Source organism: Cebus imitator, unplaced genomic scaffold, assembly GCF_001604975.1.
Source record: "Cebus imitator isolate Cc_AM_T3 unplaced genomic scaffold, Cebus_imitator-1.0 Scaffold8, whole genome shotgun sequence".
Classification (NCBI taxonomy): Eukaryota; Metazoa; Chordata; class Mammalia; order Primates; family Cebidae; genus Cebus; species Cebus imitator.
The window spans coordinates 7,941,845-7,947,077 of NW_016107323.1; the positions used below are offsets into that span (position 1 = coordinate 7,941,845).

Consider the following 5,233-nt stretch of genomic DNA (forward strand, 5'->3'; position numbering starts at 1 on the left):
CCTGGCACGCAGTGGGTGATCGTGATAGACTTGTCCCATGGAACTGAATTCCGTCAGGACCAAAGATGATCCTGGAGTCGATCCAGGACACAGGCAGGAAGGGCCTGAACAACCCTGCGCTGTGTCTCCAGGGCTGAAGACATTGATCCTTGCACACCCACCCTGCTTGCCCAGGGCTCTCCAGGACAGCTAGGTCCCCTCTGGCTAAGAGAGAATGAGGGTGTCAGCCCTCAGGAAACAATTCCTGAGGTGAGTGTGAACTTTACTCTTTAGCCCCTGTCTTCAACCACGTCATAGAGGTCCTGACCTTTCAGCTTATCTCCCCTGCCAACTCCACTCAGTAAGAAAGAGTGCGGTGATTGATTAGCAATGTCTGCCATGGACTGGGTGAAGGAAGGGTGGCATGCATGTCATTGCCTCGTGCTATGTATTTGCTATTCCTCCTTTGTAGGTGTCCTCTGAGACAGAAAGAAAGTTCTAGGGTGATGTGTGGTGAAGAGAATCGGAGAGACTTTTGGGGTTGGGACACACAGTAAAACAGTTTCATTTCCCCCAGGAAAAGCCAGCCAGAAAAAAATTAGACCGGCCCTGTTCTCTTGGGTGACTTTGGACAAGGGAACAGGAGCCCGAGGGATTAAGGGGGAGGGTGTGCTAATACCACTGTATCCTCGTAGGGGGCCAGGGCATTTCACAAAGGACAAAAATAGACAGGAGAGAGGAGAAAGACAAAGAGATGGCTCATGGAATCCTTTCAGGAATGAAGGTGTGTGGCCAGCAAGGGCCTCGGAGGTGAGTCATGGTTTTACAAAGGGAACAGCCCCAGGGAGGGGTATGGGCTGCCTGGTACAATGCCCAGACACTGTCCTCAAGGTGAAACAGAGAATATGTAGACGAATGGAGAAAACCAGGATGATTTTAATTCGGAACAGAGGACTGGGACTCTGGGGCCGTGAGGAATGTTCTGGGATGTAGGTGATGGGAATCTATTAGCAGCAGCCTAATCCAACGGGGGTTCGTTTTCTCCTAAGGAGTGGTGGAACAGGCAGTTTCAGGGTTGTTCAGCAGCTGGACGTGATCGTGGACCCCAGAGCTGTCTCGGTGACTCTGTGGGTGTTCCCCATTGGTGGCAGCAGAGCCAAGGGTCCTGTCCTCATGGCACTACATCCAAAGCAAGGGCTGTGGGGGTGTCACTGGGGGTAGGGTAGGGGTCACGTGCTGGTGTTTCTTTACTGCTCAGGGAGAACAATATCTTCATGGGGAAGCTCCTAGGAGACAGACTTTTCATACATTTCACTGGCCAGAACAAGGTAAGGTGCCCACATCTAGACCAAGTCTGGCCTACCTGCTTTGAGATCCAAGGTTCTTTGGCCTAATCCTGAACATAACCAGAATTCTATTGGCAAGAAAAAAGACAGCAAATGGACTTGGGGCAGGCAATGAATAATGTCTGCTCCACCCACACCCCCAATAACTGAAGTCATATTTCCCCAATATATATGGTGGTGCACACAATGTCCTTCAACAAAACGTTTCTATAGGCCAGGCGTGGTGGCTCAGGTCTGTGATCCCAGCACTTTGGGAGCTGGAGGTGGGTGGATCATTTGAGGTCAGGAGTTCAAGACCTAGCCTGGCCAACATGGTGAAACCCCATCTCTACTAAAAATACAAACATTAGCCAGGCGTGGTAGCACTCGTCTGTAATCCCAGCTACTCGGGAGGCTGAGGCAGAAGAAGCTCTTGAACCTGGAGGCCGAGGTTGCAGTGAGCCGAGATCACACCATTGCATTCTAGCCTGGGCAACAGAGCAAGTCTCTGTCTCAAAAAAAAAACAACAACAAAAAACGTCTATAGCCAGAGAGTGAGTCCAGCTCAATAGGTTCCCCAGTTGCAGATCTTCTCAGAGCCTTTAACAGTAATGATGACTGCTTATTGACTATTTGCCAGGCGCTTCGTCCATAGCTACATCTCTATTATCTCATTAAATCCTTATAATAACTCTAAGGGACAGAGGAGGTAGAAACTAAGAAGGGGGCAGAGTCAGGATTCGAACCCAGGACTCTGATTCTAGACTCCTATGTTGTCCTTGTACTACAGAGCAAACATCTATGAAAGGGACAAGTTATTCCTCTCTGGGGAGATGTTGAATTAAGATGAAGAGCCTAGAAACGTCCAGCTTCTCTCTTGCTATTCCTTTCTCCCGGTGGACTGCCGGGGCTCCTGGGAGAGGATTTCCAATTAAATCTCATGTCTTCAGTATGGATTCCCAAAACTGAAGTCTGCTCTTTTATTTTTTCTTCTTTTTTTGTAACACCTTGGTTTTCTCTTTCAGGGCACTTACCTTAGTTTTTAGTTAGATGTTTCCATTTATTCCTGCATTAGGCACTTGTCTCTTTTACTGTAACATTGGCTCCTTAAAGACTGAGGATTTTGTCTTTTTTGCTGCTGTAGCCCCAGCACCCAGAACCGTGCCTGGCACACAGTAAATGCACAGTAAAAATGTTGAGTCAATGAACAATCTTGACTTGGCTAATTGATAGGGTTTGGCTCTGTGTCCCCACCCAAATTTCATCTCCAATTGTAATCCCCACGTGTCGGGGGAGGGGGCTGGGGGAGGTGATTGTATCATGGGGCAGACCTCCCCTCCCCCGTGCTGTTCTCATGAGAGCGCTGGCTGCTTCTCTCTCGGTCTCTCCAGCCACCTTGGGAAGTAGATGCTGCCTTCCCCTTCGCCTTCTACCATGATTGTAAGTTTCCCGAGGCCTCCTAGCCACACCACCGGTTAAACTGTGAGTCCATAAAACCTCTTTTCTTCATAAACGCCGCAGTCTCAGGTGGTTCTTTATAGCAGTGTGAAAACGGACTAATACACCCACACATTTCTTCTTTCTGAAACTGCATGTGCACGTTTGTTGACCGTCTGGGTAAAAACTTGGTTTGAAATTCTGGTTTTGTGGGGTGGATTTGATAAAGGATACGTGCTAACCACAAAACCTGCAAGGAAACCCAGGGAAGTTTCCTTGGGAACTCCCAGAAGTTCCAAATCGAGATCCATGAGAATTGGGCTTGAATTGCAGCTGACTTCTATCAGGGTCACTCTTGGCCTTAACAGGAGAAACCCATCCATTTCGAGAGGTGGACTCTGCTTGAATCCGGGACCTGCAGCTGAGAGAATGGGCTCCATTTTTTTCTTGGCTCCTCTTCCTTTCTGAAAAGGCCTCCCACAGACCTATCTGGCTGCTTCACCCCCAGTGACCTTTCCATCTTCTTCCTTTCCAAATTTCCAGGTGTAATTGTTTGAAATGCATCTGGCCCAAGGGCTGAGCGTCCGCACTGCAGTTCTCCAAATTGCCCAGCAGGGGGCGGTGCTACTTTAGGGCTCCGCGAAGCCTCGGCTTTCCGCTGGCAAAGGAATCTGGAGAGAGCGAGGGACATCTTTCCCCCCACCTGTCCCCCGCCAGGCCAGCCAGACCCGTCTCATCCGTGCCACTGCTTCTGAAAATCAGAAGAGTGAGGATGGAACAAAGTCTTCAGAAAGGAAAACCATTTGCTTGTTTAGATTTCATTCATTCATTCATTACTCAAATTTATTTACTGTGCTCCTACTGCGTGCCAAGCCCTGTTCTGTGTCAACAGGGAACAAAACAGACGCAAATTCCAACTCCTGCCTTCCTGGAGCAGTCCCTCGGGCTCGGGGCCAGTGGGCAGGAGGTCCTAGATGACAAACCTAATAAATAAGCAAACGACCTAGGAGGTTAGAAGTTGATACCTTCTATGCAGTAAAATAGGAAAACGGAACAGGGTAAGAGGGAAGAGAGACAGAGACAAAAGGGAAGAAAGGGAGAGATCCACACGATTATTTTTTAAATATACCTTATTGAGACAGGGTCTCTCTCTGTCACCCAGGCTGGAGAGCAGTGGCACCATCACAGGTCACTGCAGCCGGGAACTCCTGGGCTCACGCGATGCTCTCGCCTTAGCCTTCGAGTAGCTGGGACCACAGGTGTGTGCCATCATGCCCAGCTATTAAAAAAATTTTTTTTGTAATATATAATGTCTTATTTTGTTGCCCAGGCTGGTTTTGAACTCCCAGCCTCAAGCCATCCTCCTGCCTTGGCCATTCAAAGTGCTGGATTACAGGCGTGAGCCACTGTGCACAGCCAAGGCACAATTTTAAACGGTGTCTCAAGTGGTCAGGAAGCCTCCTGGAGAAAATGACATTTGAACAAAGACGTGAAGAAAGTGGAGAATATTTGGGGAAGAGCATTTCAGGCAGAGGAAGCGGCCAGGGCAGAGGCCCACGGTGAGACTGTGCTAGCATGTTACTAGCTTTTAGTTTTAAAAAGTGCAAAATAATATCCATTTACCGTGGGAAAATTAGACATTAGAAAAGAAAAATATCACTTCTTATCCCTCCACCCAGAAAAAACCGGTAACATGGTGATATATATTTTTGTGGTCTCTTTTAAGCATACACACATACATAGATGTGTGTGTGTGTATATATATATATATATATATATATATTATATACTTTTTTTTACAAGAATTGGGATCATACGATATATACGGTTTCATAACCACGTATTCGTGTAATAATATAACAAGGCAATCATTCCACGTCAATAACTGTTGATCCACATCATTACTGAAATGGTTGTAGATTGTTCCATCTCACAGATGTCTCAGATTTTATCCAACCATTTCCCTACTAATGGGCATTTCGGCGATTTCTCCAATTATAAATGGTGAGGCAGCCACCGTTCTTGTAGCATTTCTGCACCGTCTGAGTATCCAGTGATTTCCTTAGAGTGCACTTCTAGAGTGGAAATGTTAGAGCAAAGGCTGTTCACTCTCACTGTGAGCCTGTGTGTTTCCAGGAGACGTGTGGGAGGGCTTCAGGGGGACCCCACAGCGGCCTGAGAACGTTCCCCTCGGCAGGAAATCACGTTTGCTGAGGAGAAACGCATACCCCACATTGACAGGGCGTGTCTCCGAGGGCGGGTTGTTTGGATAATTTTAATTTTCTTCTTTCTTCATTTCTATATTAAATTTTCCATATTGGACATGCATTGCTTTTTTGTATTAATTTTTCTAACAAAAGCAATTTTTCTTGTGATAAAAACGAAACACAAGAGAAGCACGTACAGTAGAAGGAAAAGGACCGCATCTCCCAGAAGCTGCCGGGCTTCGTTTTGTGTGTTCACCTTCTAGAAAGGGTTCCACCCCTGTATAA

At 47.3% G+C, this 5,233-nt stretch overlaps 1 long non-coding RNA gene across 1 annotated transcript; it reads left to right on the forward strand.

Annotated features, from left to right (window-relative positions):
• Window positions 1-2,269, forward strand: LOC108313736. Its single transcript, XR_001829208.2, has 3 exons — window positions 1-249; window positions 675-789; window positions 2,095-2,269. It is a non-coding gene; the product is annotated as an uncharacterized LOC108313736 (long non-coding RNA).
• Window positions 2,270-5,233: the final 2,964 nt, after the last annotated feature.